This window comes from Hordeum vulgare, chromosome 6H, assembly GCF_904849725.1.
Source record: "Hordeum vulgare subsp. vulgare chromosome 6H, MorexV3_pseudomolecules_assembly, whole genome shotgun sequence".
NCBI classification, from domain to species: Eukaryota; Viridiplantae; Streptophyta; class Magnoliopsida; order Poales; family Poaceae; genus Hordeum; species Hordeum vulgare.
In genome coordinates, this window is record NC_058523.1 from 116,357,519 (window position 1) to 116,370,329 (window position 12,811).

Genomic DNA, 12,811 nt, shown 5'->3' on the forward strand with positions numbered 1-12,811 from the left:
TGGCAAAGACATTTTTTTGCGGGAAAGATGATACAAATATTACATACTCACCAGACTAAAGTAGCAAATTTATGTTTCTATTTATGCACACAGTTTGAAACATCAAGAAGGCATAGTTATTCCTCACAGATTATGACTTCTTGTATTAAAAAAAACCACATTACGTGATCGGATCTCATGTAACCACTGAAAAATATGTATTCTCTAAATCCAGCATTATTTTCACCACACCAAGAGAAAACGACATTGCTACTCAGCTTAAATAGCTAGAAAAAAAATCCTTATTTACAAACACATCTTGGCATGGTGTGAGTCACCTTGAGCACATATAGGCGTCATCTTGGAAAACTCCTTGCCATCCTGATCGCACCTCATCCCGCTTCCTGCGGAGGGCACGACTGATGTGGAGGTAGGTTGAAAGCATCGTGCACATCATGCACCAAGTAATTTTAAATCCAGAAATGAATATTGGTGATTGTACTTCACATCGTTACATACTGAGTTGAGCAACAACAGAGAAGACTTCTGAGATAGTATGCTGCTCAATTCCTCATGCATGCGTCGATTGAGCAAAGTTGATAGCCATGGGAGCAATCAAGCCAATACTGAACCCCTATCGAGGAGAAATCAAAAAGCACACCAGTTATGAACCGTTGTGTCAAAATACGAGGTTACACAAGAAGAAACAGTGTCTCACTTTCATTATCTCATGCATGTTAACCCATTCAAACATTTAACGCAAAAAGACAACTGAATTGTGTACCTACAATACATAATTAGTTATATCGGGGATTTGAGGAACTTCACAACGTCTATGACGAAGTGACACTGACTCACACAAAAACACAACTGAATTGTGTACCTACAATGCATAATTAGCTTTATCGGGGATCTAAGGAACTTCACAACGTCTATGACGAAGTGATACTGACTTGACAATAAGTACTCGATGACTAAAAGTAGCAAAATTACTACCTGCCAGACGGCGGGGCTTGTGGATCCCTAGAGCATTTGTTTGTTATCGGAGCCATTTTCTTTGCACCATATAGGATAAATGTAATGTCATCCTAGTGTTGTGCCATAGCACCATAGCAACGGCAGTTGTCATCATATTACATGGCTTCTAAAAATTCCAAAGGTTCCAGAAATCACATCATCTATGCTAGTAACATGAACAAATTTGTGGCTCCAAGAAAATCAACAATCAGTCAAGTTAGGCGGCTTGTAAACAAAGTATATATTGTCCATGTAGGCATTAGCATCAGCGGAAATTGACCATGATAATAGAACTGGGAGTGAGGCTTTCTCCTTATGGATGAGGTGATATCTCCATTCTTTGATAAGTTTGGGTTGCAAATTTCATTAGTTTGGAGCTATCACGCCTTTCTCCACATCATAATAGTGTACATGATGGCCATAATCTTATTCGGTTTTGTAGGTTCACATAGTACCTGCCCATATGTTCAGAACGGTCATCAACATTACCAAATATTGGATATAGAGGGGTGGGGTGCCAGAGATATTAACCTTCACGTTTCCTTCCACGCACAGTAGTTGACGTTCTCCCCGGCGTCATTCGCCTCCACGACCGAGTCGACCTCCTCTAACTTTCTCATGTGGTCTCCTTCGGCCTTGGAAACGTCTGAGGGGACTTCTTCCTGCGTTGGGGCGGCAGCGGCAGGCTTGGATACACCGTCTTCCTTCCTGCACGATAGTGACGCACATGTTCTCAGCCTCTCCTCTTCCTCTCCAGTTAGACCATCTCGGAGACCAGATCGAGTAAGAAGTTCGTAGAAAACAAGGGCTGCACAGAAGGGGGATAGGTACATAGACATGTCAATGACGGAGGAAGTGACTCCGACGGCCGTCATCGCCATGATCCCTTTTTCGTACGAGATTTGGAGACTCGATCTAGATGGGCAGAAATCCGAGCGGCTCCACTTCACACATGGTGTGCTTGGCAATCAGTTTGGTCGGCCCACTGGTGGGGACGGGGCCTTTAGCCCCGGCCCGTAAGGGGCTTTAGTCCCGGTTCACCAACCGGGACTAAAGGGGCGGGACTAAAGGCCTAACCTTTAGTCCCGGCCCTGTTACAAGCCGGGACTAAAGGTGCTCCACGTGGGCGCCTCGTAGCGCCCCAGGGGCAGGCCCTTTAGTCCCGGTTCGTTACACGGACCGAGACTAAAGAGTTTCAAATTTTGCTTATTTTTGGGTTTTTTTTGAATGAAATTATTTTTGGGTTTTAGGGTTTTAGGGTTTAGGTGTTCGGGAGATTAACGTGATGCCTCGTTTGGTGTTCGGGAATTAGTTTTCATATAATTTAAATAGAAATAATTATGCATATATATAAGATTAACTTATCTTACAAGTGAGCATACCTATACAATTATATGGAGATCTGAATTATCGGGACTAGAGCCCGTCTATTCGATTACATGAACGAACATCAGTAATGGCCCCTAGCTACACTAAATTGTCCTTTGTCATATATAGCTTCCATCCTTAGAAATCCCGCAAGCTCCTCTGCAACAGCAATCGCGCGTTGCTCTGGTAGGACCTTCGTCCTCATGGCCGTGTGCTATATAAGAAGAGGAGATGAATATGAATATCAATCATGATAACAAAGAATGATGGGTAAAAATAGAGGTGTGAATGTTCATTGCTTACGTCGAATCTGTGATCCTTGTGCTTAGAGGTAAACGTGCGAATGGTCTCGCAAACATAGTATCCGCATAGATGCGTTCCCCGTGGCTGCTGGTCGCACTTTACGAGAATAGAATATATATAATCAAAATAATAATCTAGCATCATAAATGTATTGAAAATAGAAGTATATCATACTACTACTTACCTGAGCCGCTCTAAAGGTCAGCTTCTCAGGAAAGTTACCGGGAGTCACGCACTTGAACCGCTTCCAAACCCTGCCCGACAAGGATAATGACTTGCTAAGTTTTTCATTAATTGATATATCAGAAAATCATCGAAAGAGACCGATAGAGTGCAAGAATGATTGAAATTACTCTTGGAGCATGTCCTGCAGGCTTTGGAACTGTTCCAAGGGTCTCGATAATGGGTCGAAGGCATCAACTCTTCCCTTATCAATTTGAATGTCCAACAGAATCCAATGGAAGCTGCACATGTATATATATATGTGTGTGTGTGTGTGTCAGTAACTTATCAATTACACTTATAAGTGAATGGACACAACAAAGTAAAGACCCTCACCTGAAGTTGTATGGAAACAGTATGTGGTCACAGAAATTTTGATCTATTAGAAACCTTAGAAGGTTTTCCTCCGTCTCCTTGGGTTTATCAGTTAGCGTCGCTATATGTATTTTATCTGGGTCAATAAACCCAATATTTATGATGTTCTTACTTTTACAATCCAGAATCTTCATTCTGCATAATAGAGTACAAGTTATATATAGACAATGAATTGAAATAACTAAACAAGTTATATGTAGACAACGAATTGAAAAACTTACAGACAATAGCAACTCATAAGCGATTTGTCGAGGGCGTCGCCATTGTACATCTGGAAGAGTTCATCAAAGCCGATATGGATTTCTTCGGGGCGGCCGTAGTACTCCCGTGGGACACTCAGCACGATCATCGTTCTCCCATTCTTTGATTCACTTAAGTACCATTGATGCAAGTAACGCATATTTGTTGGGAGATCATCTTTGCTGACCAAAGGCTCTCCCATGACAAACTGTGGCTTAGGGGCTACCACAGCCTTGGGTATCCTGTCGTCTTGGGAAGCCAGCAAATCTTCAACCGAGACACCACATTCAGCCGCCCACTCCTTTGCTATTTCAAAAGCTTGCCCCTGCATCGGAGGGGGAACATTCTCGGTTAACACCTTGAGGGGTGGGATCGACTGTTTGGCCTGTTGTCCAAGCTGAGGAACGTCTGATTTTTTCTTGCTTGTAGTTGAACTTGATTTGCTCCCACTTGCACTTGCATGTGATCTGCTCTTTTTCAATTCCTTCTGCAATGTGCGTGTATAGTCATCAGGCTTATGGTGTAAGTCATACTGTGATGGAAGGGTCATGAAGTCTTTTGCCCATGCTATTTGCTTCTCGATGTATTCCGGGCGGGGCTCGGGTTCCTTCTTTTTCATCTGCGCATCATGATGTTCCTTTGCTATCCTGGCGTTTTCCTCGGGGGTACGATCATAAGGTCTGATAGGAAGATTAGCATGAGGTACCTTTGGGAGGGGCGACCGTTTGCGCTTTGGGGGGCTCCGTCGCTTAGGAATCGTCGGCGGAGCGTTCTTGGTGGCACGCTTCCGCTTAGTATCATGTGCGGACGGCGGCGGAGACGGACGACCCAAGTCCGGCGGCGGTGATCGTGATGGACTCGTGTTGTGCTGGCCGACGTCATGTGGAGGGCTTGGAGGTAATGGAGGTGTAGGTGACCTGCGACGACTCGAAGGCGGTGTTGTCCTTGGGGCCGAGCCTGGAAGCTTGATGTAGTTCTTGTCCCATAGGATGACTCCACCCAGTACTTCTCCGAGTGTCCTCTCATCTTCGGGTCCAGCTATGTCGAGCTCCATATCATGAAACCCCATCATGATTTCATCCACCCCGACTTTAGCAAAGCCAGCTGGAATCTCACGGCCATGCCAGCGTGCATCAGGGACAGAAGGTAAAGCTTGTCCGACGGCCACCTTCATGGATATGTTCTTGAATTTCTGATGGAGTTCACATGATGTTGACTCCTTGATTCCATCCACGGGGTAGCCGGGACCGCCCTCTATCATTCTTCGTGCATCGTCGGGCAGGGCCTCAGATTCAGCCACGCTGCTTTTCCGCTTAGATGGGGCGCCGGTAATATCAAGTGCAGGATCTTCCTGGCGCGCTACTCCTCTAAGCTCATCAATCTGCTTCTGTTGCTCGTTAATCCTGGCAAGCAACTAGTTGAACTTGTCATTCTCCTCATCCTGATGCCGCTTCTTTGCTCTCTCTCGGCTTCTGTAAGTGTCTTGGTCTCTCGCAAACCCAAGCCACCACGGGTAAGAAGGACCGAAGCCTCGCGTTCGTCCTCCATGTTCGTCATTGCCGAGGACCAGTGTGAGCAAATCTTTATCTCTATCTGCAGTGAACTTTCTTTTTCCCTCCTTAATTTCTTTCACTATCCTTTTCCAATTCTCCCTGGGTATCCTAAGACCGTCACTGCAGATGAGGTCCCCTGTTTTTTCGTCGTACGACCCACCATGCGCAAGGAACCAATTTCTTGCTCTCAATTCCCACTCATCACGGAGTGGTTCAGGTACGATGCCTTTATCTAGCAGATCTTGCTCTTTCTTATCCCACTTTGGGATGGCAGTCTCATAGCCCCCTGGCCCCAGCTTGTGGTGATATTTCTTCTTGTCGGCATTTATCTTGTTCTTTTCTGATAATGCCTGGGCATCTTCTGACTCCTTGTACTCTTGAAATTCCTTCCAGTGATTCGCCTGCTTGGCTAGATACCCCTCGAATACTGACACTTTCTTTGTCTTCAGATAGTTTTTCCATAGCTTCTTATTCCAGCTACGGAACAGTTCGGCCATCTTCTTTAGAGTCCACTGCTTGACTTTGGCCCTCAGTTTGTCTGCGGCGTCTTCATTCTCACATTCTGGCAGGTTGAAATGTGACATGAGATCATTCCAAAGATTATCTTTGTACCTTTCGGCGACATAGTCACTATCGGCTGCCCCTTTGCGCTTGTTCCACTCCCGAACGCTGATCGGGACGTGATCCCTAACGAGAACTCCGCATTGCTTCTTGAATGTGTCAGCAGCATTCTTAGGAAGCTTGGGTTCGCCCGTAGGCAATATCACCTCAAAGGTGTAATGCGTCCGTGCATCCAACTTCCTAGTCGGGCCTCGTTTCGTAGCTTTGCTCGATGTGGAGGCCTAAGAGGGAGAAACATTCGTCAAATGAATGTATATGTATACAATATAGAGCTATCTCCAATATTTTTCACATATTACAAGTGATTGTCGAACTTCATATGTATACCTCGCCGGACTTTATTATTTCTTCACCGGCTTCTCCATCAGTGGAGTTATCACCTTCTACGTCATTGGACCTATCTCCTGCCCCATCGGCTTCATCTTCGTGTCGCTCGACCTCCATTCCATATTCGGAGGGGTTTAGATATTACAACGGAGATTCAGCTGGTTCAACGTCGGGGTCGTCTTTCATTATATCTTCGAGAAGTTCTTCCTCTTCGAGGTTCCTGATACGTGGATCCATAGTTCTGCAAAAAACGGACATTTGATCAGGAACTCCGTTCCAAAACAACTTTAGTCTCGGGTCGTGGCTCCACCCGGGACTCCTAGATTTCTGCATAATATTCAAAGTAGGAGTACTTTTCCAATTTGAGCATTCAATAAGCAAAACCAAATCGTAAAATAAAGTAGTATTCAAATTAGCATGCATTCAATTATAAGCAAATACATCATCTCTTTTGTCCGTACATCGTCGAATATTATCACTAATACTCCTCGAATACTATCATACATATAGCATCATTGATACATCTAGAACCGTAGCGCCCGACGGGTATCGGCGTGTCGGGACCCCGATCCTAAGCCATAGGAATCCAGCCTGTAACACATTGCATCCCTTTGTGGTCTCACGCATGGTTAACTCCACGGCTGCAGCCTTACCTTAGCCGGGACCGTTTGCGTCTTTTGACTCACGTATGCGATAGCGTCGCTAGCATTCCAATGTCAAAGAACCCGGATCGACATGTCTAGTCATAAATCAAAGTGGCAGTTCCGCACAAGGACAGGCATACATGACCCAACAAAGCAGGTGTCGGTCATCAACGAACGTAGACGAGTCGTAGCAAGCTACAAGGACTCCATTACGTCGCGTGACATTTCCCCAAAGGGGACAGACACAGCAGCTAAGAAGGACACATGCCGGTCAACCAATGTGTCCGGAGCAGTAGCGAACTACCAAGGCTCGTTGGATCACAAAGGGGCATTTCCTTGTAAGGAGTGCTACTAAAGTTCACGACTAGGTATTCGAACCCCATACATATCAAGTAAGACACACGTACGCATGGCATACCGATATGTATAGATACATAGATGGCATCACAACATAACCATAAACATACAAGCTTTATTTAAGAGGCTCGGAAGAGCCACACACATATTATTACACATTAAGGGTCTCGCGACCCATAATAGCAGTCATACAATACAAGCCAGCGGAAGAATTATAAACTGTCTGGGTACAGACAGAGCAACTAGAAGGCACATGGCCTGGCTATACTACAGAGCCGACGTAGGGCCAGATCGTAGCTGGGACACCAGCTACTCGTCGTCGTCGATGTCTACGAAGAACCCTCCATTAGGGTCATTAGCAACCTCTGCAACATTATTAAGCAAACATGAGTACGAAGGTACTCAGCAAGACTTTAGGATGGCTAACTACTCATGCAAGGTATCAAGAAGGTATTGTGGGGTTTCATGCGGGAAGCCAGCATTTGACTCGTGGCTAGACAACTTGCTTTTGAAATTAGTTTTGACAACTTGATTTCTCGCACACGAGTCCACTAACACCACAACAATACACTATCGTGGAATCATTCCGTCTCCATACGGAAATGCCGTCCACGACACTCATGCTTATCCTGACAATTTTAGGAGTAGCCATTGAAGTTATCTATGAACAACATATGTCTCCAAGTAGTCCATATCCGCGGACGCGGCTATTCGAATAGATCATAACCCTGCAGGGGTGTACTTCGTCACACACGCTCCCGCCACTTATCGCCATGTGCACGTCATGCACCTCGGCAACCTTCAAGCGGAAGCCCAGCGAGGGAGTCGGCCACGACCGTTAACCACGCTAGTACCTAGTCCAGGTTTATCGCCTATCTGAGAGTAACCCGTACGGAAGTCCGGCCGAGGTTTCCGCCACGGCCTCAAACGATGTGCGCAGGGTTCCCAAGCCCACCATCCGGGTGCCACTTGGTACACCGTGCCACTGCCTACCGCATCACGGTCCACCTCTCAGGTCAGCACCATGCACGGCCTCCAGCATTACTATAAACACCAGAAACTACTTGCAACTCCTGGACCGAGTACTACGCGATTAATAGGCCGAGCGGGGTCATATTTCAGGGCCCAGCATGTGGTAGTATCTAGTCTTGGATTACATACACGGAACTCAGGTCCTAAGGACGGTTCCAATGAAACAACCCGCCATGTACTACTACACAGCCTTTCACCGGTACCTTTACCAAATCAAGTTTAACACACGACCTTTGCTTACCGAACACATTCCACATTTCTGTTCATCTCCCAGATGACAGACCATACACAACTCTAAGCATAGCATGCATAGCAGGATAAGGCACATCATAGCTCAAGCAATTACCAGGTATGCTAGGTTGCAAGGTTCGGCTATTTACTGTGACAAGGTTAAGTCATGCAAAGGAAGTGGGTCCAACTATCGTGGCAAAAGCAGTTGAAGCATTTGATCCTAATGCATTAAATAGGTGCAGGAGCAAGAACATAGGTGTTATCGGGATGATCAAAAGGGGTGCTTGCCTTGTTGCTCAGAGGAGGAACGATATCCGTCGGACGGATATTCGGTGGAATCCGGGGGTGCGGAGCCTACCGAAATGAACGGCAACATTCAATAACAATCATATGCAATCAAAATGATGCATGAGCATGGCATGAGAATGCAAAGTGATAAGTTATTATAATCAAGATGTTTTAGGTTTAGAGTTGATTTGAATCACATTCGAATAGCAATTCAAACGGGTATTCCCGGATACCGGTTTAATTGATTCGACCTGATGCTCAGATCAACCTAATGTTAACATGCGTGAAATGTCATGTTATGGTACTGGTTTATATCTAGGGCAGTGTGTGATCATTGCATTTATAATGAAATTTGGATATCTTTGCAAATTCCATTTATAAAGTGATTAAAGAATTGAGTTATTCCTTATTTCACAATTTAAGGTTCTGTAACTTCTTCAAACATAGCTGAAAATAGCATAATCAGAATCCTTGAATTTTTCTGATACTTTTTCATATATAAATTATTTTCATTGGAGTTACAGATTAATTTCTATGATTTTTGCAATTTTTAGCAATTTCCTGAATTATTTTTATACTCGAAATTCCATTTATTGCATCAGGCTGACGTCAGCAGGTCAGCCGACCTATGCAGGTCAAACCTGACAGGGGGGCCCCACTGGTCAGCCTCTCTGGGACTAATCCCGCGCTGACCAGCCCCTAATTGGGGTTTGACCAGGCGTGGGGCCCTCTGGCAGCGACTCAGGGAAGGGCGATTAGGCCCTAATGGTCGGCCACGTCGACGGCCACCGGAGGGTGGTCGCCGGTGACCAAACCCGCGGCGGAGGGCTCGCCGGAGGCAACCTAGACGGCGCTGCTCCGCACGAAAACGCACGCGGTTGGCAGCTAAAGCAAGCTCGCGAAGTGGCCGATCTGGCAGGACCAACTGGGGAGGCTAGGGTCGCCGGAAGAGGCGTCGGCGACGAGCCGGAGCGGCGGCCGAAGCTCGGGCGTCGTCGGGGGCTTCGAATCAGGGGGATCCACGCTTAGTTCTTAGCTGCTACGGCATCTACGCGTCGTCCTGGAGCTTCTGGTGCTCACGGGAGGACGAGCTGGACATCGGAGGGCTACCGGCGATGAGCGGCAGCGGCGGTGCTCGTCGGGCTCCGGTGAAACTAGGGCTAGAGGAGGGGATCGACGGGGAAAGCTTAGGGAAACCACCGCATGCTCACAGGGAGTGCAGAGAAGAGCTCAGACGGCTCGGGGAAGGCCTCGGGGCGACGAATCGACGGGAGATGTCCGGCGGCCGGAGGAAGAAGACGACGGCGTTGCGGGCGTTGCAGGGCTCGAGGGGACTTCGGCTTCTGCAGAGATGACCAGGGCGACGAGGCGGAGCTAATGGCGTGCTCGCGGAGGAGATCCTATGGCCAGGGGCACGGCCAGCTCGAGCTCGAGCTCGGCTCTAATGGCGGCAGCAGGGAGAAGGAGGGGATCCGGGCGGAGGAGGAGAACCGAGGCGGGGAATGGATAGGGGAGGCTCTGGGGAGCTTATCCCCGTCGTCGCCAGCGCGAACCGGCGGCCAGGCAGGCACGCAGGTGCGTGGCCGCGCCGGAGGAGGCGGCGGCCACCTCCTGCTGCCTACTGGCGCGGGGAAGGGGACGAGCGGCGAGATGGGCTGGGCCTGGCGTGGGCGTCAGGTAAGATTTTCTCTATTTTCTCCTTTTCTGTTTTTCTGTTTTGCTATTTGTTGCTTTGCTATTTATTTCAGCTCCAAAACAAAAAGTAAAAACTAATTTTGACCTCCTGAAATATTTGTTATAATATCCCCACTCATTTCCAAGACTTTCAACATTTTTGGAAAATTATAGTTTCTGATTTCAAAATTTTAAATTTGAAACCAGTGGCTTTTGCATTTATTTAAAATGCTTAAAGTGTCAAGAAAATAGTTTCCTCCAATGCTCATTTTCTTTCATGATTTATCAAAAAGTTTGAACATTTCTTGAGGCCATTTTGGGTTCATTGATTTTGAACTAGTTGAATTTTCCTTTAATTGAAATGGTGGCTAGGGTTTAGAGTTTTTCCTTTGCCACTTTGTTGTTTTTGTTGGAACTTCTTGGATGCAAATGCAAAGAAGACATGAGCACAATGCTATCTAGCTTAAGGTTTAGGGATGTGACAACTCACCCCCACTCAAAAGAATCTCGTCCCGAGATTTAGAAGTCGTCGGGAATAACGCAGGATATTCAAGTCGGAGACGATCCTCTCTTTCCCAAGTTTCCTCCTTTTCAGAACGATTTGACCATTGAACTTTAAGAAACTTGAGGTTTCGACGTCGAGTGGTACGCTCAGCTTGATCAAGAATACGCACGGGGTATTCTCGGTAAGAAAGGTTATCTTGGAGATCAAGCGTTTCGTGGTCCACTTCACGGATAGGATCCAAAAAGCAACGCCTGAGTTGCGAGACGTGGAAAACATCATGAACTTTGGAAAGATGCGGAGGAAGTTCCAACTGGTAGGCAACTTCTCCTCGTTTGGCAAGAATGCGAAAAGGTCCAATGTAACGAGGAGCCAACTTGCCCTTGATACCGAAACGATGGGTACCCTTCAAAGGTGTAACCCGAAGATAAGCCTTCTCGTCAACTTCAAAGGTCACAGCCTTATGATGACGATCATATTGGCTCTTTTGACGAGACTGGGCTGTTTTCAACTTTTCACGAATAATGCGAACCTGCTCTTCTGCATCCTGGATCATGTCCGGGCCAAAGAGTTGCCTCTCTCCGGTTTCTGACCAATTAAGAGGTGTTCGACATCTTCGTCCATAGAGAACTTCAAAAGGGGCTTTGCCCAAGCTTGATTGATAACTATTGTTATAAGCGAATTCGGTGAATGGAAGGCACTTCTCCCAATTCATACCGAACGAAATAACACAAGCTCGGAGCATATCTTCTAGGATTTGATTCACTCTTTCTACTTGACCACTTGACTGGGGATGGAAAGCAGTGCTAAAAGATAAGTGAGTCCCCATGGCATTCTGAAAACTTTCCCAGAAGCGAGAAGTAAAGATACTTCCACGGTCCGAGTTAATTTCCAGGGGAACACCATGAAGAGACACTATTCGAGAGATATATAACTCTGCTAGCTGGCTAGCTGTTATACTCTCACGAACAGGAAGAAAATGAGCCACTTTGGAAAGACGGTCAATGACCACAAAGATAGCATTGTTTCCTTTCTTGGTCTTGGGAAATCCGGTAATGAAATCCATGCTAACTTTATCCCATTTCCATTCAGGAATAGCTAAAGGTTGAAGGGTGCCAGCAGGCCTTTGATGTTCTACCTTAACTCGACGACAAACGTCGCAGTTAGCAACGAACTCAGCAATTTCTCTCTTCATCCTAGTCCACCAGAACCTCTGGCGTAGGTCCTGATACATCTTAGTACTACCGGGATGAATGGTGAGAGGGGAATCATGAGCCTCCTTAAGGATTAACTGCCTTAGATGTGGGTTCTTAGGAACCACTAAACGATTCTGGAAGAACACCACACCTTAATCATTCATGGAAAATTCTTTAGCGTTTCCGCTAAAAATATTCTCCTTGATCCGTGATATACCCTTGTCACGCTTTTGGCCAGCTGTAATTTGATCCTTAAGAGTAGGCTTCGCCACCAGGGTAGAAAGGAATCCTTGAGGAACAATATGAAGATTCAACTTCCGAAAGTCCTCATGGAGAAGTGGTTGACCTTGTTGTAGCATCAAATTGTTACAATAAGATTTACGACTTAGTGCATCGGCCATAACATTGGCCTTCCCCGGGGTGTAAGTTATCCCTAAGTCGTAATCCGAGATCAACTCAACCCACCATCTTTGCCTGAGATTCAAATCCGGCTGGGTGAAGATATATTTCAGACTTTGGTGATTAGTGAATATTTCGCAACGATTACCCAGAAGGTAATGTCGCCAGGTTTTTAGTGCATGGACCACAGCTGCAAGCTCAAGGTCATGTGTGGGATAATTATCCTCATGTGGACGCAACTGTCGAGATGCGTATGCGATCACATGGCAATCTTGCATGAGAATGCAACCTAATCCCTGTCGCAAGGCGTCGCAATAGATAACAAAGTCCTTAGAGAAATCTGGTGGTAGCAACACAGGTGCGGAAGTCAGACGTCTTTTCAGTTCCTGAAAACTATGCTCACACTGTGGTGTCCACTCGAACTTTTTATCCTTCTTGAGGAGTTCAGTCAGAGGCTTTGCAACCTTGGAGAAATTCTCGACG